The sequence below is a fragment of the Eschrichtius robustus genome, chromosome 14 (genome assembly GCF_028021215.1).
Source record: "Eschrichtius robustus isolate mEscRob2 chromosome 14, mEscRob2.pri, whole genome shotgun sequence".
Classification (NCBI taxonomy): Eukaryota; Metazoa; Chordata; class Mammalia; order Artiodactyla; family Eschrichtiidae; genus Eschrichtius; species Eschrichtius robustus.
Genome location: NC_090837.1, coordinates 77699800 through 77723014, shown reverse-complemented (window position 1 = coordinate 77723014; position 23215 = coordinate 77699800). Strand labels below are relative to the sequence as shown.

General features: G+C 39.7%; 1 pseudogene; it reads left to right on the top strand.

Moving 5' to 3' along the window:
* The first annotated feature begins 821 nt into the window (after positions 1–821).
* On the top strand, positions 822–22268 carry LOC137776218 (nitric oxide synthase-interacting protein pseudogene; annotated as a pseudogene).
* Positions 22269–23215: the final 947 nt, after the last annotated feature.

Genomic DNA, 23215 nt, shown 5'->3' with positions numbered 1-23215 from the left:
AACCGCTTTAGGACTTTAAAGAAGGGAGGCACATGTGAGCTGAATAAATTAAGAAAGCCATCTTAGAAATATTACACTCAATTTATTTTTTAAAACCTTATAGGAATCCTAAGACATCTCTAGTTCCAACTTCATCATTTCAGAGATAAAGAAGCCAAGAATTCATCCCACTTCCTTCAAGAAGAATCCAATCCTCAAGAGTTAAAGGATTTGATCAGTATCCAACAGTTAGGCACGCCCTTCATCATCCAGGCTTCCTTCTACCACTCCCCGCTTGGAGAAGAAAAAAAGCAAGGATGGGGCGTACAGTTAAGAAGATACTGCGATAATCCAGTGCTTGGACTAGGAGCTGACCATAGAGGAGCCAGGACAAACAGGGAAGCTGTAGCTGAACTCCGTTGGGCCAGTGATTAGCTCTAGAGACCAAGGTCAAGAAAAACACCTTATGATTCTCACAGAGCTGTCTGGGGCCATGAAGTGTCACTTCAACCTTTTCTCCAAAAGAAAAGAAAGACAAGAGAGAGGCTCTCCTACAATTCTCTGGTATGGTGAAGACACCACCATGTTTACTAGCCCTTGCTGGTGAGCAGCATGGGACAGCTGCCATATGAAATCCAAACACCTATCATGTCAAACATAATCACTACTCTGATTTTAGATAAGTTTCAGAGGGCAATTGATTTCAATTGAGAAAACACTCTCTGAAGGCCAAGCACCTCAAAGGTGTGTCAGGAGCTGAGGATACAAAAACTTATCTCTGTTTGAAAGTGGCTCACTAGCAGTAGTGAAAATCAGAAAAGTAAACAGTTGGTTTTAACGCAATGCACTTAGTGCTGCAACAGAACAAAGCACCAGAACCAAAGAGCATCTCAGATCCAATTCAACTTTTTGACTCAATCTACGTTTTAGCCCCTAAACCCAACCTGCTGAAGGATGAGGTCCAGGAAACACTTCATGGGCACATGGTGCCTGAACTATGGAAAAAGAGGATGATTTACAAAACTGAACTGTGAGGTGGGCAGTGTTGTGAGGTGGACACTATATTGATTATTGTTACTTCTCCCAGTCCTCAGATTTGGGAATTTAGTGTACCCTTTTGTCCTCCCAAGTTTGGAATCAATGGAGAAGTAAGACACAGGAGATGGGCAGATGCAGATCACAATGCCATCCACATTATCGATAAAGCTGATTAAACAAGATGGCTTTGTATTTGTGACCGAAGTTGGCTTCCTACTGGAAAGCCTACTCACTTCCTACAGGAAGGAAGGAATTAAGGTGTGAAGGGAAACTGGGAGTGATCCTTCCATATTCTCCCTGCTGGAACATAAAGGCACGGTGCATGCTCCAAAAGTGTTTGTTGAGTGAATGGAATGTGCGTAAACATTCTGTCTGTTGAGCTTTCTGAGAAGCGAGGATGGCCGTATTTTCTAGAGAACAGCTGCTCTGGTAGAGCAGGTATTGTTGCCATTCCTTGCTGGGAGGAATCAAAGGCAAGATGTTGTTCTGTAGGAGCTGCCATCAGTCAGAGAAAAGCACTACATTTCTGCCTACTAATTAGTGGTCCTATTTCAAATGACCAGCTGTCTTGGTCTCGCTTCCAAGTGGCAGTGTCAGCCGTTTTGGGCTCAAAGTCTCTCTCTCAGTTTTCTTCGGTGCTATAACTTTATAACTGTCTCCATCTCTTTTCTCCTCTTCCCTCTTTCCTCCTCGTCTCCTTTCTTTCTTTCCTTATTTCTATGTATCTCTCAGGCCACTGTTTTCCTTGCCTGTTCAGTGTGCCAGACATGGGCTATAACTTGCATAACCATAGGCTTGACATGACCCTCCCCATCGTTCCACATACCATGTGACTTGAAAGAAAATTATGATGCATTTTAGTGCAGAACTAATGCCACTGTTTTATCCAATGAGATGTTCCTCAGCACAAAATCCCTCATGCCATCTCTTTTTACCTAAGTATTCAAATGTATAGTGCTCTACATGGGACAAGACACCTTCTCCAATTCCTTCATGGCAATCACCTTGTGCTCTGAAGCACGAGATTCAGTTACCCATATCATTATCTTGGCCCGCATGGCTACAACTGTTATTAATGATCATAGAATTACCTACTTCTTTGATATAAATTCGGTCACAGTTATGCAGTTCCAATCACACAGCAACCAAGTACATTAAAATATATTTTCCCAGCTTCTAGGGAATAAATGTCCCTTAACAAAATTTGCATTCCATTTAAGACAAATTTCAAAAAAAAAAAACAAGAAAGAAAAAGAAAAAGAAAAAAAAACACTTGTGAAATGGAAATGACTGAACAGCCTAGCTATTACCCAAATTAGGAAAATGCTTCAAAGAGGAAATAAGGTGACTCTAAATAAATGATATGTTTATGTTCTTTACTGTGTATTTGATCTAGGTCTCTATTTGAGGTGATATGTGTGTGTTATTTTTAAGAGACTTTTCTGAACTAGCCATGGATCTTTGCATTAACAGGTGGGAACACTGCCTTGAGGCAGAGGTCACAAGACGCATCACAATTAAGCCAGCACAGCAAGAACGGAATCTTGCCTACTGGTGTGATAGTGAAATTGCCTGTGAGGAGCCTGTGAAGTCTTTAAACCTCAGAAAAGGAAGCTTCCTACTGAAATCTCTTAAAAATCAATGTTACTTTGTACTCACTCTCCATGACACTCTGGAACTGCACAAGACAGTGATAGCACATACATTTTAAATTTTAGAAATCAAACTTTTAATCATTTCATTTTTCAGTATACATTTCTGAAAGATAAGGATTCTTTTTTTCCTTTTCTTTTTTAACATGACCACAATATCATTATCACACAGAATAAAATTAACAAAAATGTGTTAATATCAAATATCTTGTAAAAGATTTAAATTTCTAATTGTGTGTTAAATATCAATTCTTGATTAATGTTTGATTAAAACAGGATCCAAAAATGACCTAGTCACTGACTAATATGATTTTTCAATCTCTTCATATTTTAAACCAACTGCATAGAGGTTTAATTTACCATAACATTTACTCATTGCAAATGTACGTTGATGACTTTAGCAACTTTACATTGTCTCTTTTAATCTATAGGTTTCCCCTCCATCTCTGTTTCCTTTCATTTGCTGTAGAAACAGGGTCATTTGTTCCACAGATTCCCAGATTTTATCTTATTGAGTTCATCTCTCTGTATAGTTTTATATGTTTCTGTTTTTCATTGTTAGTTTTTAATTTACCATTTATATTTTTATAAATTTAGTTTTATAAATTTTATTAAAATAACTTTTATAGTTTTTAGTAAATTCATTATTTACCATAAATTGATAGTTGGCATCATTGGTATGAAGTACTACCTTTAGCTACAATATTCATAGATGGTGATGCGTATTTCATCCGGATGCATCCTCTTGTGATGTCAGCAGTGGTTGATGAATGCCTGCCTCTATTAATCCATTAGTGGTTGCAAAATGGTAATATTCTAAATCTATCATTTCTCCTTCACTTATTAGCTGAAAAACTGTCATAAAAAAAGTACTATTCCCCAACTCATTATTTAGTTACCCACTGGTACAGTTTATATAGGAAAGCCAGGATAAAATGCTTGATTTATTTTATTTACCAGTTTTCGAAGTAATGAGTTAGCTTCCAAGCACTGTCCAATAGTGAACAGTATTTTTTATTGATGTAATTTGTAGATTTTGAAATACTTGAAATGTTTTAATCCTTTGAGTTTATCGTCATCGTTTCTCAAATTGCCCTACCACCTGGCCAGTGGTATCCTCTTCATATTAGTTCCTGAGTCCTTATGATCCAACCTGAAATAAGATATTCCTTATCCAAACCTGGAACTGGCCATGAGAATCTCGACATGAGATAAGCATAATGATGTTCCAAAATCTTGAGGGTCTGCAATGTGATTTGCCTGCAAAAGCCTTCCAAAGGCATCCCTATGTGACACTTCAATGATTATATATCCAGGAGGAAGGACAGCTCACATTGCCCGCTGGACCTATTACAGAGTTTTCTTTCTCTTTCTTGTCTGAACCCAACTGGAAACTTGTAGCTTTTCAGCTTACTCTGTACATGGTTGTAGTAGCATACCACAATGAGACCTATGTTTCCTCCAGAATACAAAGAGGCCCATCAATTGCTACAGATATTTCTTAGTGGTAGGAAGCACCAGATGCAGCAACTTGCCCTTCACTTTGAAAAGGATATCCCGACAGCCTCAGATCAAAGAAACTTCATTGAGGTATGTGGTAGACAAAATAACGTCTTCCCCAAGATGTCCACATCCTAATGCCCCAAACCTGTGAGTATGTTCACGTGTCAAAAAGGACTGCAAGTGTGATTAAAGTAAGGACCTTGAGATAATTACACAGTATTATCCTCGTGGATTCAATATAATCACAAGGGTTCTTATAAGAGGGAGACAGAGGGTTCAAGTCAGAGATGATGTGACAATGAAAGCAAAGGTCAGAGAGAGATGGAGGCAGAGAGCTTTAAAGATGCTGTGCTGTGGGTGTTGATGCTGGAGAAAGGGGGCAGTAACTACATGCTATCTTCTGAAGCTGGAAAAGGCAAAGAAACAGACGCTCCACTAGAGTATTCAAAAGGAGCACAGTCCTCACAGCACCTGTAATCAAGGTGCACGGACTTCCAGTGCAGTGAGATAATAAACCTGTTTTGGTTTTAGCCCCCTAAGTTTGTGGTAATGTATTACAATGGCAATGAGAAACTAATATTAGTTGACAATGAATTTGGTGGTGGGGGGGGGGGGTTATTTTCCACCTCCTAAATGTCTAAATCAAATAACTAGAGATTTTGTTTCTTCCTGTTCATCAGATCCACGTATCACGATATAATCAATGTAAAGGAAGAGTGTGATGCCTGGTGGACTGGAATTGAGGCAAGTCCTGGTCGCCTAGATTATGACAGGATTTGAGAGTTGATAGAGCCCTGAGTTAAAACAGTAAAGGTGTATTGCTGACCCTTCCAGCTGAAAGAAGACTATTCCTAAAGGTCTTTTACTAACGGGTACGGGTGAAAGAGCATTTGCCAGATAAAGAGCTGCATACCAGATGACATGGGATGTATCCATTTGCCTAGCAATGAAACCACATCTGGACCAACAGGTGCAATTGGGCTCATCATCTAATTAAGTTTACAGTAGTCTCCTGTCACTCTTCAAGATCCATCTGTTTTCATCACAGGCCAGAAAGGTTAATTGAACAGAGTTGTATTATAACAAGGACCTACTGTATAGCACAGGGAACTATACTCAACATTTTGTAATAACCTATAAGGGAAAAGAATCTGAAAAAGAATATATATAACTGAATCACTGTGCTGTACACCTCAAACTAATGCGACATGGTAAATCAACTATACTTCAATTTAAAAACATAAAGTTGTATTAGGTATCACCACTCCTGCATCTCTTAAGCCCTTGTTGGTGACAATATTCTGCAATTCCCTTAGGAATGTGGTATTGTTATTATTATTAAACTATTTTGGTAGGGAGAGGGAATTTTAATGGCCTCCACTTGCCCTTTGCTACCTGTATTAGTTTTCCAAATGCGGCGTAACAAATGACCACAAATTTATTGGCTTAAAACACCACTCATTTATTAGCTTGCAGTTCTGTAGGTCAGAAGTCTAACACAAGATGGGTGGCTTCTCTGCTCAGGCTGAAATCAACGTGTTGAAGTGCATTCTCGTGTTAATTGCAAGATCCTCTTCCAAGCTCCTTCCTATTACTGGCAGGAATTCAGAGACTCTCCACCAAAGAACTCTTTAAAAATACCTCTCCTCACAACTGTTTTTATCGCAGCCTTGGTGAAGGAATTGTCTTCTGGACCCTCTCGGGGAACACGGTTGGGGGGTGGATAAGCAGATCTTACTGGAGAAATGTACTCCAGCATTCAGCTCTCCCCAAGCTTTTGGATTTCATCCTCTACAATATACCAGGAAGTTTTGGCATTTCTACGTGATTTCATTTTCAGTTTGACATTTCAACTTCATAGGAGATTTGGGGGTACAGCTTTCAAACAACCAAGCTGACTTTTAAAGAGACTCACAGTAGCTCAAAGTAACATACTGAATCCAGAATTACCGTTTAGTAAGCCATCCAAACCCAACAGTTTATTCCTTCCACTCTCCCCCAATACACTTAGGATCCATTCCTAATTTTCCCCCAGGTTACTTTCAGTATAAAGCGGCAAAACCGGGGCTTCCCTGCTGGCGCAGTGGTTGAGAGTCTGCCTGCTAATGCAGGGGACACGGGTTCGAGCCCTGGTCTGGTAAGATCCTACATGCCGCGGAGCAACTAGGCCCGTGAGCCACAATTACTGAGCCTGCGCGTCTGGAGCCTGTGCTCCACAACAAGAGAGGCCGCGATAGTGAGAGGCCTGCGCACCGCGATGAAGAGTGGCCCCCGCTTGCCACAACCTGAGAAAGCCCTCACACAGAAACGAAGACCCAACACAGCCATAAATAAATAAAAATAAATTTTAAAAGTTGTGTTATAAAAAAAAAAAAAAAAAGCGGCAAAACCTTGCAATTCTTCTTTACATTGCACGTCCTCATAGGTCATACTGTGTGCCTTACCCTCTCAGGCAGTGTCTGGACTTGCATTTGGTTACAGGCCTAGAAGCAATGGAAGGTTTATGTATTGGGATTGAGAAGGAACAGTAGTCCCCGGCAAGGAACGTATCTTCGAGGCCCATTTCAGGTTCTTCAGCCAAGGGGATGCTAACCTCCTCTGCCAGGAAGAGAAGACAGAAAGCCTGCTTCTGCTGGTAAAAGAGGCTCAGTAAAATTTAGGGGTCCAATATCCCCAGATTTATTGGAATCTGCACATATGAATCCAGTTTCCAGAATACCATTCCTTCCAAACAAATGCCTTAACTGTAACATAAGAGACTCTGTGACACTGGTAATTCAACTGCGCTGAATTCAATTCAATTCAATTCAATTCAATTCTGCTGAATTCAATTCAGCCCCACGCAGGTTTAGACCTTGGATTTAACACTGAGAAATCTCAGCCATGAGGCTACAGGAGATAAGGGTTTCCTTCGGGGTGGTCTTAGAGCTTCCTGGTTTCTTCCCAGACATTGAAACGGAAATTTAAAAGCCCTGAGCTCATAATTTTCTTCCCCTAAGTTCTCTACCACACTTAAAAGCGACCAGCTAACCCCATTACAGTCCTTACTTTCACTAAAGTTATTCCATGCCAGATTCCTGGTCACTCAAAGGCTTGCTTCTACAGGCACCTGATTATCACATGCTGTCGGATGAACAAGGTGAATTAGCAGAGGAACAATAACACGTGTAAGCTACCCCAGCTCATGCACCACTGACCTTCAGAGCAGACATGGCTGCTGCTTCACTTCTGCCTCCCAAAACTCATGTCAATTTCTCCCGTTCCTAAGCTGGAACCATATGAAGAAGAAAATTCGTGGAAATTCAGTTCCCCCTTAGCCAAGATGACAAAACCACTACTTAAAGCCCCTTCCTGTGCCAGCCAGTGAGCTACATCTTGAAGATGAAAAGCTGAATGCCCCATTAGCTCTGGAGGAGATGATTCTGCGTAAAATGTGGTTGACAGACATAAAAAAAAAAATAGAAGATACATTCTAATACGATGTAGTCTGTGGGAGGATAAAGAAAAAACACTAGCACTTTCTCCCTCATCCAATCTAACACAAAATGAATCAACGAGAGTATTCACTGATTCACTGAACCCAAAGAACTCTAGGCTACATTCCAGGTTTTGGAACGTCGTCTTCTGAAGATTCTCCTTTTGCAATATTTTTTCCACCTGTTTTTCTTGGGTTCCCATTGCTGCCCCCTTATAATTAACATCTATTATCAATACTTTATTTACGGACAGTTATGTGTCCACCTGACCGGTTTGCTGTCCTCAGTCTCCCACTGTGATCCATCTGACATATCTCAGCAGATTGTTTTACTTTCATCTTGTCATTTTTCTGCTCAAAATCCATTAATAACCTACTCTCCAATCCCCATTCCCCATCTCCAGGAAAATGTCCTCACTCCATGTAGGGCCCTTTCCAACTTTTGTTTCATAACTAAACTGTATTAAAAAATCATCGCTTTGATAGGTGGTAAAGAGACAGATCTAGCTAAGAGTAGCAAAGACTATACAAAAGACAGAATTTTGGCTCTGCAGGAAGAGTCTGACTAGCTCCGCAAGTCTAACAGTGCATAGGTCAGATTTTGCAGTTGTTGATCATACTGCAAGTGATCAAGTGTATTGTATAAGTTGAAGAAGGTCAGAGTTTGTGTCCATAGAATTTCACTAATACAAAGAGTGAAGGAAGCAAAACAGCTCTAAAAAGGCAAAGTCCAAAGTTCAGGAGGTCAGATTGTCAAAGATAATTGCACTGAAGTGCAGACACTGAGCTAAAGCCTATTTTTTCTCCTCTACACTTGACACAGCCTGATAGGGGGTAGCCAGCCCTGCTCACACAATTACCACAGCTGGAACGGAGTTAAGGATCTGAGCGCGAGGGGCACAACCAGGATGACCACGGGTCTCAGTTTGCATGGAGCATTCACATCCAGTCAGTAGCCCTGCCACGCTCAAAAGTGGCCTAATTTGGAAAATAAATTATACGTTCATTTTACACTTAGATAATACCTCAGCTCCCACAAGACTGAACTAGTTTTGTTTATCTTACTTTCAAATTTTGACTTACATGAACTTGAATTTCTCTTCCTAATTTTCTTTTTCTTTCTGGTGATTAACACCTTTAACGTTCCAATTTACATTACAGCCCCTCATTATGTTCTGTAATGTTGCTACCCCGGGTTTTATTTTGTTGCCAGTTGCAAGACCTTATGGAAGTTACTTAACCTATCAGTTTCCTAATCTTTTAAGTGGACATAATAGGTATCTACAACATGGATTTGTTATGAAAATTAAGAGGTTAATACATGTAAAGTGTTCAGATTAGCGCCCTGAACCTAACATATGCTAAATAAATGTTTAACTTCATCAGTAGCAATAACACCGACGATCTCTCTCTTTACCTGAACTCACACAGCACCCTCATGTGGCACTTCAATTGTTCGTTAAATCTTTATTTGTGGCTCTTTTGTTTTTTAATTTAATTCTAGTCCTTAATAACAGGGACTATGTCTTATTTTTGTATTCTCGAAGAACCCACCACAACGCCTTGTAAAGAGTAAGAGCTCAGTAAATAAAGATGATTTACTTTAAGATCATCTTTCAAAAATAATTTGCCATTTTTAAGTAGAGCCCACAAGTAAAACAAGAACGTTATTTCCTGTGTGGGACTGCATCTCAAGGCCTCCATCTTGAGAATAAATTCCTTACAGATTGGGACAATGGGTGTAGATGTGAAAGCGATTTTTGAGCCTTGAACTAACTCCTAGGAAATCAGATGAAAGCAGGTGATTTTGTTTTTTAAATGAAATATTTAAATAAAAGTTGTTTGTTGATTTTTGTCTATTTCTCTTAAATTTGGTTTATCTCTTTAGATAATTAAATATTTTACCTGGTAGTTTCCAGGTAATAAAAATTTAGCCATCACTTCATTCAATGTCCAGAAATTGGTACCAGTCTTAGCACTGTGCTAGGATAGTCATAGGATTAAAAACGCAAAAGATAATTTCCCTTTCTTGAGAGACTTACAATCTGAAGAAAATAATTTAAAAATACAGTTTATATATCTAAATTTTAGCAATAAAGCTGTAAAAATATGGACATAAAAATAGGAGTCAAAGTATACACAGTCATAGTTCTAAGGATATTACAGATAAATGAAAAGCTACTATTTTATTTTCTGCACTATCCAATTTACTTCTAATTGCATACCTATTCCATAATTATTTTTTATCTTTCGAATCAAAGTACAAACTTATCAAGGACAAAAAATAGATATTCTCCCTTTCATTTCCAAAGAAGAGCAAACCTTAGTCAGTCAGCATTAGAAGTTAGTTTAAAAATCACTACACTGAGAATAAAGTCAAGATTCTTCATAGTGTTTTTAAATGTTACTGCTAAAATCAACACTTAGAACAACTTTCCCTGTGCTTGAAGAAAGGGGAGAACAGGTGCTGTTTCCTTAGTTCAGGAGAATCTGACTGTTTTTATACTTCTTGAGTTAATAACAAGTGAACTTATAATCACTTGATTCAACATTACAAGTTTGATGTAAACTCAAATTTGATTTCCTGTAACACATATTTGACAAGTTAACATATTCCCTACGATAAATAGGAAAACACGCATCACAGTCTCAAAGTTAAAGGTTATATAACCATGTCTCACTGTAGTTAAAATAGATTCTACAGAACTTCCACGAGAAGGAGGCTATTTAAATCCACATATGTCACTTTTCTTCCCCATAAAACACTGCTAAAACTATAGTAAAGAGGTAGATACTTAAGACACAAACCCCTGGAAAGCTAAATTCTAGGCCAGCAATGGAAAGAGCCAATTAATAACCAACCCAATTTACTTCCTCCAGAAATAGTGGTACCCACTACCTCTGAAGGTTAGGAGGGAGTTAAAGGGTGTTTACAGAGCAGCTACATCATTAGATCCCTTCATCAGTGGGGAATTATATCTCTCAACACCAACAGAACACTAGATGTTTAATTTCTGAAGAAGATAAACAGAGGGGCTCTCACAGGGCATGTTAGACCCAGTTGAGAGACTGTAATAAAAATGGGATAGGAGACAGAGAGGAAAGATTAAGAAATTCTTCACACCTAAATTTCAAAAACTGGATTTAGAATGGGAGTCAAGGTTGATTTTGAAGAAAATGTTATCTATTTCAGAATGTTTCCTCCTAGGATTTTAAAACCAGTGCATAAAATTAGCCACCCAACATCACTGTTAAAAGGTAGAAGTTAGAGGGTATTTTTACAAAAGCTACAAGTTCAGATATTTGTAACCTCAACAGTAGCCAAGGACTCAATTGCACATCTCTCCCACTTTCTCCAACACATCTTCCAGGTGCAACAAACACCCACCCACACCAGGGTGCCAAAGGTGAAAAAGCTGAGAGATGGAGAAGAAAAGATACTACAATGAAGGAATAAATCATTTTAAAAAGTACACGATATTAACAAAAACAGAAACTGTCCTAACTAAAATTTAATGATTTAATGAGGCTAGGGTTTTTAAATATATATTTCAAATAATTTAATCACACCATGCATTCTGTGACCAAATGGAACAGAATTAGAAATCAATAATAAAAGGAAATTACAGAAATTCACAAACATATGCATATGAAGCAATATACTCCTAAAGGGATCAAGGAAGACATCGCAAAGGAAATCAGAAAATACTTGGAGACAAATAAAAACAAAACTCAACAAACCCAAACATAATGGGATGCAGCTAAAGAAGTGTGGAGGAAAACTGATAGCTATAAATGCCTATATTTATTTTATTTTTAATTTTTATTAGTTTCAGGTGTAAAACAGAACGATTCAATATTTTTAGACATTGTGAAATGATCACCTCAATAAGCCCAGTTACCATCCCATCGCCACACAAAGCTGTTATAATATTACTATGTTCCCTATGTATACATGACATTCCTGTGACTTATCTACTGTAATAGCTGGAAGTTTATACCTCTTAATCTGCTTCACCTATTTTGTCCATCCCTCCACCCCACCTTCCCCGCCTCTACAAACTATCAGTTTGTCCTCTGTATCTATGAGCCTGTTTTGTTTCTTCACTTGTTTTGTTTTTGAAATTCCACATACAAGTGAAATCATACAGTATTTGTTTTTCTGTGAATTATTTCACTTAACATACTACCCTCCAGATCCATCCATGTTGCTGTAAGTGGCAAGATTTTACTATTTTTAGGGCTGGGTAATATTCCACTGCATATACATGCCACATCATCTTCATCCATTCATCAACCAACGGACATGTACCCAGGCTTCAAACTATACTACAAGGCTACAATAATCAAAGCAGTATGACACTGGCACAAAAACAGAAACATAGATCAATAGAACATAATAGAGAATCCAGAAATAAACCCACACACATATGGTCAATTAATCTACAACAAAGGAGGAAAAAATATTCAATGGGGACATTCAGTAAATGGTTTTGGGAAAAATGGACAGCTATATGCAGAAGAATGAAACTGTACCACTTTCTTACACCACGTATAAAATTAAACTCAAAATAGATTTAAGACATGAATGTAAGGCCTGAAACAACAAAAATCTTGGAAAACAACGTAGGCGGTAACCTCTTTGACATCAGCCTTAGCAAAATATTTTTGGATCTGTCACCTCGGGCAAAGCAAAGAAAGCAAAAATATACAAATGGGACTACATCAAGCTAAAAAGCTTTTGCACAGCAAAGGAAATTACCAACAAAATGAAAAGGTAGCCTACTGAATGGGTTAAAATATTTGCAAATGGTATATCTGGCAAGGGACTGATATCCAAAATATATAAAGAATTCATACAATTCAATATAAAAAAGCAAATAACCCAATTTAAAAATGGACAGAGGACCTGAAATAGACACTTTTCCAAAAAAGACATACAGATAGCCAACAGGTACATGTAAAGGTGCTCAATATCACAAATCATCAGGGGAATGCAAATCAAAACCAGAAGGATCTATCGCCTCACACCTGTCAGAATGATTATTGTCAAAGAGACAAGAAGCAACAAGTTTTGGTGAAAATATGGAGAAAAGGAAACTCTCGTGCACTGTTGGTGGGAATGTAAATTAGTGCAGCCACTATGGAAAAAAGCATTGAGGTTCCTCAAAATACTAAAAATAGAACTACCATACAATCCAGCAATCCCAATTCTGAATATTTATCTGAAGAAAATGAAAACACTAATTTGAAAAGATACATGCACACCTATGTTCATTACAGCACTATTTACAATAGCCAAGATGTGGAGGGTATCATTTTCTTAATAGCTCATCCTTTGGTGCTTCTCTTCAAAGAACCTAAGTATTAGTTTGGAAGAGTGTTTTCATACAACTCTTCAAATTATCTTTGTTTAGCCTTGAACTTACTGAATCTTTTCCAACAAAACTCAAGAACCTGAGGAATAAAGGGAAGGGGTGGCAATCACACGGGGAAAATAACTTCCAGGAGCCCATCTGAATGGGAGAGTTTGCTCTTTACTCAAGGGTCATTTGGTGGCATGGAGAAGAAGGAAACTGCTGATGTGAGACCTTTTAGTGGTTCAGATGCTGCCCTACCCCACTGTGTCAACGTCTTAAAGTGCTGCCCTGGACAGAGTAGGGGAGAAATACTCTTCACTTTAATTTTGGTGCTTTGAAACAATCCCCTTTCATGGAGCCAGTAGGATTCTACATCCCGTATACCTGTCTTGACTTATTACAGAACTCAAGAACAACAGTAAAATATGGTCTCAGTAAGGAATCTGCTCAAGATGTATAAGAAGGCAATGTTTCTTATTTTGTACTCTTTGGGTGAAATTGAGTCACTGAAGAAACTGTGAAGAGCACAGAGCTTTAATATACAGGGAAACTCAGATCTATCCTAAAAATTGGGGATTATTTTATCTGCAGATTGATGATTGATTATTTGGAAAAAGATGGAAGAATCTTTCCCCCAGATTCTACCTCGTCTTTGCAAATACTAAGGTACATGGTGAGTTCCTTGAGTAGTAATTCTGCATTACTCTTAATATCCAAACAGCTGGAAGGAAATTTAAAGGTCAACTATTCTGATCACTCATGTAACATATAATAACTACACAGCATTCCTGACACACAGCCATAACTCTGCTAAAAATTATTCACGAACAGGAAACTTACTATCTCAAAAAGCCATTCAGTCCATGTTTGGGCACTCCAATAGTTAGAACAGACTTTCCGGACTTTCTCAGCATAATATCCATTTAATACCAAAGGTAGTACTTCTAAGGAACACATAGCTAAATGTGACTACCTTTAAAAATAATAATAAATCTAGCAAAAATATCCTTGCATCTATAAGGATAGGCTAGATTATGCTGCAGTAATAAACAACCCCCAAATCTTAGGAGTTCAATACAACAAAGGTTTATTTTGTTTACACGTTTTGCAAGTAGGAGGTACCACTCATCTTTGTCACTTGGGGATGCAGGCTGACATTGTCTCCATCTCTGCCATCATCACATGCTGCCACGATCAACGCAGAAGAGGAAGTTGCACAGTGGCTGCTGAAGCATTTATCTGCCCACAAGTAACATAATGGCTATTGCTCACGTTAAAGTGAGTCATATGACTGTGCTTAACTTCAAAGAGGGTAGGAAAGTGCAGAGAGCTCAAAATGTTTGGGGAGCAAAACTGATCATTACTTTTCTGGGTAAAAAGCGACATATTACAGATAACGTTAAATGACAGAGGACTAATTAGGTAAAACTACTCAAAATACACACGTCACAAAGATTTGCTATCTTTTACGTATGGAAAACTTTTAGAACTCAGTTAAAAAAAAAAAAGAGAAAGAGCGTTAATTCCAATATATGAATGAATAAAGGGCCTGGAAAGAGAGGACTGAAAAGCAGAGAGAGAATATTTTAACAGATACGGCCAAATGCTCAACCTCACTGGTAATGGAAGACTGATACAGTACTTGCAAAAATAAAAGCTAATACTTTATTGAATAACTGCACTGTGTCAGGCACTGTACTTACAATTTATACACATTATCTGAATATTTCCCCAACCTTGCTACAAGGTGAGTACCATTTATTAATCCACTTTAGAGATGAGGCTTAGATCTATTAAATAAACTTCCTGGGGTCATGCAGCTTGCAATTATGGAGTTCATTTCAAATCCAGGTGTGTCTGACTCCATGATATGTACTAACCCCTAAGCCATATTTAAATATGAATGAAAATTATAATATGAATGAAAATTATAATTTTTAAAAGTTATAATGCCAGCATTGAAAAAAGAATGAAATCTGATGGATAGTGTAGGTACAAATTTTGAAAATCTTTCCAGAGAATATTTAAATTGTAAAAAAAGATTCCCTGTGCATACTCTGAGTCATCAATTCTACTTGTAGTAATCAAATAGATCACTTAAAATATAAGGAAATAATCATAGTTGGGAGCAAAGACACACTGTTTGAGGGCCAATTCTGAAAGCAGGAGCAACAGAGTTCCCGTCCTTATGGCACTTTCAATCCTGCAGTAATAATGAAAATATCAAAGTCACTCTCCTCATTCAGAAAAGCTCACGCACGGAATGTACCCACTAAACCACATCTGTGCTATCCATTGTGTCCAAACTAGATTCCCTGCACAAAAAATCTAATAAACTCATTTGGTTTTCTTGTGTGATTTGCTCCCACTTTTTTGTCAATTCTACTACGTAAACGTTTCACCACTGCTCAGATTCCACCAACATTTACTGAGCGCACTGTGTAAAGTACTGGGGAAAACTAGATAAACAGATAAACCACAGCTCCTCTTTTCAAAGTGTTTAGCCTAGTGGAGATTTTCCACACAATATGGTAAAATGCTCTGATATTACATATTACCTGGGGTACAAAGAGACAGGGAAGGCATCTACCCCATCCTCAAGCAGTGAAAGAAGACTTCCTGGAGGAAGAGGTGAATGATTTATTAGAGGTAATTTAATTGAGGTAAGGATAGGTTTGAGTTAGCCAGGTGAGAAAGGTTAACAGTCATTCAGGCCAGGGAAGCAGAATAAACAAAGCCATAGAGGCATGAAATGGCATCACAGGGGTTCACTGTGCCAAACTTTTGTGGTCTTATCTGTGGGTGTGACTTTGAAACTCCTGGTGCTAAACTCTGGAGGAGAAATAAAATAGGAAAACTTGCACCTTGTTATCTCTAGCCTGTTAGTAAGACTGTCATTCAATGAAAGATTAAAAAATTGTGTCTCATGACTATGTTTTTTCTTGTAGCCGCTCGCCTTAAATTCAATACAACACCACGCATATTGATTTGGGATTTGAACGTGCTATATATTTAAAGAAAAGGGCAGGCGGAAAATGTGAGGTGATAAATCAAAAGCTACCAGAACCTCTGCACTTAACGGGCAAAAACAGGAGGTCCCTTTTAAATGCGAATGTTGTTTACTGATATGACGAATGGGCTTTAAGTTCCATTCCTCTGAGCATTCTTTTTTATTATGACTATTAAACGATGGTTTCAAATGTGCTGCATTACTTCCCACTGAGACTCATTCCAGGGGTACGGAGGTGAAAGGCTGCCCAACCTGGGAGAACTTTGCTGGCTTTTCTCTAATATGCAGTGTCCGCTGAAAGCACTGTTGACTCATCAAGAGCCTATCCTTTGTAAGAAAGAGAGCATTGACCTTAAGGAACCAGAAGAAACATGAATTTTAAAAAGGTACCCAAGACAATTACAAACTGGGATCATGAAGAAACTGTACACGTGGGATTAATATGACATAGTGAAAACCATTCTCCAATTTCACAGGTATCTTTGTGGAATCATATAGCCGTTTATATAAAAATTATAGGAGAATACAGCCAGATATTTACAGTTACTTAAAATTTTAATTTTGAGACAACTGCATATTCCTACGCAGCTGGAAAAAGTGAAGCAGCTCTTTTGCCCCTTTCCCCTTTGCCCATTTCTGTTCCCCTCTAACCTTAAAAGAACTTAATTATAGGAATGAGATCACTAAGCAATTGAAACTAACTTGGACTTTTGCTCTCCTGAAGGCACACCATGCCTTGTCTAACCTATTGATTCTTTTCCTAGATAAAAAGAAGTAAGAATGAGGAATTAAGTGGTTAAAAACTGACTAGCTCTCCATCCCCCAACATCCCCCTCAGGCAGATCACGCGGGCAAGATAACATCTGAAGGAAGTCAGCCAGTCTGCACTCAATGGAGAATGATGCAGAAGCCAACCTCCCGCCTCCATGATTCACTGAGATTCTCCCCAATTCTTCCTCCAATTCTTGATTTTAACGTTATATTTTCTTCTCTCTTTTTTTAAGAATCCCCAAGCTTTCCTTACCTGGTTCAATATGAGAATACCTATAGTACCTCATCTTCTGTCAAAGTAGGAAGCCTTAACTGAGTGGACAGTAGCACCCTGAATAGTGGGTTTAGGGTGCTACCGGGTAACTGCATGCCACGTTTACTATAACCATGAGATAAATATGACAGGTATAAGCCATCCGTAATTTACAACGGGGACAGAAGCAGAGAGAGGTTAAAATGCCAAAAGGAGTACAAACAACTGAATATAGACCAAACTCTAGCCTCTTGACTCCCTACCTAGAGTTTTCTCCCTCTAGATTCTTATTTCTTTAACCAAGAGAGGAGAGAGGGGACTCCTGGAAAGGTCATAAGGATTCTGAGAGGCATCCTGGAATCCACACATATAAGCACTGATCACCGTCTGAAGACCTAATAAACATCTCGCACCTGTATGTACAGCCGTTCTCATACACACACCCACACACACACACGTGCATTTTCAATTACCTAAATATAAGTTCACTTTAAGATGTTACTGAATACCTATTGCTTATGTATATTCCAAGGTGTTGGGGAGGAAGAAAATTTCCTTTACCCTTCTAGATTCTTCTGGCTGGTCTAAGAATCAAATTGACATGAGACAGCTTAACAGGAAAAAAAAATCAAACAAAAGTTTAACAATATGTATACATGAGAAAGACCCAGGAAAACCAAGTAACTGGCCAATCTGGCCGAAGCCCTCACCTTAAATACCATCCTCAGCTGAAGACAAAAGAGGATGCTGAGGACGAGGAGTCAGTTATGGGAGGAAAAGCCCAGTAAACAAGGGTAAGGTTGGGGCTTCCCTGGTGGCGCAGTGGTTGAGAATCTGCCTGCCAATGCAGGGGACACGGGTTCGAGCCCTGGTCTGGGAAGATCCCACATGCCGCGGAGCAACTGGGCCCGTGAGCCACAATTGCTGAGCCTGCGCGTCTGGAGCCTGGGCTCCGCAACAAGAGAGGCCGCGATAGTGAGAGGCCCGCGCACCGCGATGAAGAGTGGCCCCTGCTTGCCGCAATTGGAGAAAGCCCTCGCACAGTAAACGAAGACCCAACACAGCCATAAATAAATACATAAATACATAAAATTTAAAAAAACAAAACAAGGGTAAGGTTGTTATATAAATGTAAGGGTAAGGTTGTTATATAAATTTAAGTCCGTGTTTTCTCCACTGGTAAGAGTTTCTAGAGATTTGGTCATTCTCCTCTTTCAGGTACCAAGAGGGAGACACCCTTACAAGTGGAGATTTCCCTTACAAATATAAATGTTTCTTACAAAAGGGTAACTCCTACTTGGTGTTCAGTTTTTCCCATGTATGCTGTATCTTAGAAAACAAGCAGTTTCAAATAATTAATATGCCAAAGAGACACATTGTAGGGTGGTAAATTCTGCTCCCCTACAAAGGCAATACGAACTAAAAGGCACTGGAAATCTTAAATGAATACATTTTTTAGTGTCAAAGAGGGTCTCTAAACTTAAAAAGCAAGGGGACCCACGTTGCAATAATTTTCTGTAAATAAAGGTGCTCACAAATTAGCACCTGGAAGCGGGAGCAGAATGCTGAGATCTGGTGAGGGAAACCTAGTCAACATTCTGCTTCCAGTGATATCCTATGTACTATATCCAGTGAAAAGAAAGGACAGACAGGGAAAGGATTGTACAGCTCTTCTCTACGCTGGTTCCAAAAAAGGCCATAAGGCAAGGAGTTCTCCTGGTTTGTACTCAGTTTACCAACGCCCGGAATATGTTGGTGGATTAAGTGTCTTTTCCTTTACAAATCTGTTTTACAGAAATAATAATGGGCTGCAAACTATACCCAGCAGGAACAGAAAATCAGCCATAAGACCGGCAATAACAATAATGCTACATTTAAGCAAGGTACCCCCATAAAACCACAGAAACACAGGGACAATTCTAAATGACCCATTAATATTTTCGCTCTACCACACAGCACATGTCTCCTGTGCTTAAAACATGTTTGAACATTCACAACGACAGCTGCATCTTAAATTTAGTGGCATCATTTAATTTTAGGTGTGCGCATTAGTAGAGGATTCAAGCTACCCTGTCTCAAGTGAATTACTGGAGAAAAAAAAAAAAAAAAGGAGAAAGGGGGCTCCTGCCTGGCCTTTGTGTTCACAGCAATTAGTTTTAACTGTCTGGAATCTGACTTTAAATAATTTTATAGCTTGGGCGAGATCTCTGCCATTTACCATGTGTGCCCTTCCTATTTTTATGGAAACCAGGACCTCATTCTCAGGCTCTTGCCTGTCAGAGCTGCAGGTGAAGGCCAGCTGGGGCCAGCGGCACTTTGTGTGAATATTAGCATCTGAAGAGGGTTTCTGGAGGCCTTGTGTCTTTGGGGACGTAATGCTCTAGTCAGATGCAATAGCCTTGCCTCTAAGTTGCCTTGCCCGCAAATACAAATCCTTAGGAAATGAGCAGTCTGGGCCTGGTAGATGTACTTGTCTTCAGAAAAGGGTCTGGGTGAGGTTTTAGGGTAAGGGGGAATGAGAGGGAAAACGGGAGCAAGGCAGGATGTCAGAGGCTGTGTGCTCTGACAGAGTGACTGAAGTTCATTAACAATTATCTCCACAGCTGTGTGTACAAGGTTTCATATATGACACATGCTGCCCTTGATTAATGGGTGTAACAGTATCTCTGTGATGGGAAATGCTGGCCTGTGGAAAATCATACCATATCACAGTCTGCCAAAAAGATACTTGTGAAAATCTTTCCTGCGTCAAATATTAATGCAGACTACACACAGAGAAATCGAAGACTAATTAAGTCCTGCACTAAAGGAAAGAGAGTTAATCCAGTTTCCAGTATCCTGAAACCTGTAATCCTTACGAAGGCAAATCTTCCAGGAAGAACACCAAAAATGACACACATGAAAAATCTTCAGATCCAGGGGAAGCTTTTTATAGGAAGAAAAGGGTTAGCAGGCTTGAATTTCCACCCACCCACTAAAACAAAGAGGTGTTTCTTGACCTTTATTCCTACCACCTACCTGACAATCACACCCAATCTATTTAAGACTCTACCTAATTGAAGTCTTAGGGTCACAAATAAATCATTAGCACATTCCAATTAATTGAAAATAAGAAGTCTGCATTTGGCAGATTCAAACAGAGTTATAAAACAAAACTTCTATTTCTGTAGGGAACTTTAGTGGTCATAAAAACAATTTCTCCTTATCTTGCAGGATAAAACTGAGGGCTAACATGTGGAAGCAATTGGAAAATGCCCAGATTCGATGGGGACTGAATGCCAGGTGATACGTGAATAGAAAAGGGAAGAAGGTGACAGAATATGTTTTGAGTACTATACAAGCTTAGCATTTTTCCCTTCTTAATTAATATCTTTAAAAATCAAAAATATATAGCATACAGAGTTTAAACAAGTATAAGCTGAAGAACCTTGACTAGTCCACTCATCTTTGGAAGCTCTCACTCTGACTCTCCCTGGACACCCTTCTCTTATTTTGTGTTATGGAAGAAGGGGCAAGGAACTCTTCTGAATTTTATTTTCATCCTTCCTCTGTTTTTATTTGGAGTTTTATCAATTACATGTTCTCCAATTAACAGGCATGATTTCATACTATATGTATTAACAATTTGCTTTTTTCACTGTTTTTGAGATTTATCATGTTCATGTTAATTCACACTGCTACATTAGTTTTCACCGCTGTATAATATTCACGTGTATAACACTGCCATACTTTATCCATCCTCCTACTCTGTGAATAAATGAAACCTAGCTATTTGGGCCGAGAGCTAGGATGACCTGAGACAACATAACATTAGTTGTTTGCTCAAGAAGAGGCTCGTGCAGAAAGATAAGACTACAACCTGAGAAATAGCTTCACTGGTATGGTCAGGAAATTCTTGGCAATTCACCTTATCCAGGCAAATAATTTGCATATTTGGAAAAACACCTCTTTTAAAAGTACAAGAGTCTGATCATCTGGACACAGGGTGAGCTTATCAGAACAAAGGCATTTAAAAAAATTACTCTATTAACCCCAAAGGCAAGAAAATAGGGGAGGAGGATCCAAGCAAAGATGGGACAAATAGAAAACGACTAGCAAGATGGCAGATTTAAACCCAACCCTGTCGCTAATAACATTATATGTAAATTGTCTAAACGTAAAAAACAGAGACGGTCAAACAAGGTAAAAAGCAAGAACTAATCGTCATCCACAAAATACCAACTTTTAATATAAAGAATAAATAAGTTAACAGTAAAAGGATGGAAAAAGATATAGCATGAAAACACCAGTCAAAAGAAAGCTGTCTAAATTAACATCAGACGCAATTCTCTGGTTCCCTTCTGGTTTAAGGGCACATCTGAAGAAGCCAGGAAGAAAAAAGGAGTCGTTTGTAAGGACGATGCAGCTCTGCAACAGCAGCACTGCAGGGCCCGCACACTCACCATGACAAGGAGGAGGACACAGAGGCCTCAGGCTACGGAACCCAGAACGTTCGACTGGGCCGGGATGCCGTCCAGGACTTCGACTGCTGCGGCCTCACTCTGCAGCCCTGCCCCGACCTCACCATCACACCAGACGGCTTCCTGGATGAGTGAAGCAATCCTGGAGTACATTTTGCACCAAAAGGAGAAGAACGCCCAGCAGGTGAAGGCCGGCCAGAAGCAGCTGGGCAACCTGCGGCGCGAGGAGCACGAAGAGCGGCAGTGGCCGGGGTGAAAGACCAGGTGCGGGGCTTCCTGGAGGGGGTGGCCATCGTGAGCTGACCCCTCAACCCCTTCACGCCCAGGGCTGCCTCGGGGAATCGCCCGAATGGTGCCTGACCCCGGGGCAAGCGCAGCCCTGCAAGCAAGGACAAGGGCAAAGTTCCACCCAGCTTCTGGATCCTGTCACTGACCCCGGAGGCCAAGGCCACCACACTGGAGAAGCTGTCGTGTACAGTGACCTGCCCCACATCGCAGCAGCTGCTACGCACAACGTCCCTGACGCCCCTGCGCGCTTCACGCGGCTGGGAGGCTGTGTGGACCACGTGGTGCTCGCCACGCACCGTGACCAGGACAACCCAACAACGCCACGCCTGCGCAGTCCTACAGCCCTCCAGGTGCCGCGGTCACCTTTGAGTGCAGTGGAGAAGCTGATTCAGAAGGACGTGATGGACGCCGTGACCGGGAGGAAGCTCACTAACCAGATATCGTGGCTGCAGCGGGACGCCACCGGCTTTGCAAGATGAGAAATCAAATCGCCGCCAGCGATGTAGGCCTGAGTGTGCTGGAGACCAAATAAACGGGCCGAGACGACAGGGAGAAAACCTCTGGAACCAGATTGCCAGAGTACAAACCCTGGTTCGCTGCTAACTAGCTTGAGTAAATTACCTTAACCCTGAGGCGGGGGCGGGGGCGGGGCGCCAGGAGGGATTGGTTCCAGGACCCCTATAACCAAAATCCACCTGAAGATGCTTGAGTCCCTTATTTAGAGTGGCGAAATATTTGCATATAACCTACACACATCCTCCCATACACTTTAAATCATCTCTAAATTACTTATAATATGTAATACAATGTAAATGCTATGTAAATAGTTGTAAATGCAATGTAAATACTATGTAAGTAGTTGTCTGTGCTCTGTGAATTCAAGTTTTGCTTTCTGGAATTTTCTGGATTTTGGGGGGGAAGGGAATGTTTTATATCCGGGGCTGGGTGAATCTGCGGATGCAGAACCTGCTGACTGTAGCCTGCTTCTCAAAGGACCGATGTGAAGATTAAATGAGTAAAATAAATGATTAGTACAGTTCATGGCACATAGTAAATACTCAATAAATATTAGTTATTTGTATTATTAGTAGAGGACATTAGTAGTGGACATTCCTGAATTATCTTAGACTATGATAGGAATGCATCAAATATTGTACTCTTAAGTATGACACATGATGTTGGTTTACCATAGAACTATTTATCAATTAAGAATACTTGCAGCTTATAGAATTTTTAACATAGTAGTCTAAGCAAGCAGCCGATTTCCTACTACCTACAACACGGACAGGGATTTGTTACCTTGGTAAACTGGCGCTTGCCTTTAGATTAGCTAGTCCCTGATAGCATCTGTGGTCCATTTTGGCTCAATTGCTTGCCCTCTCAGCAAATGAGCTTTCCAGGTTACAATTCAACATGGAGAAAAATT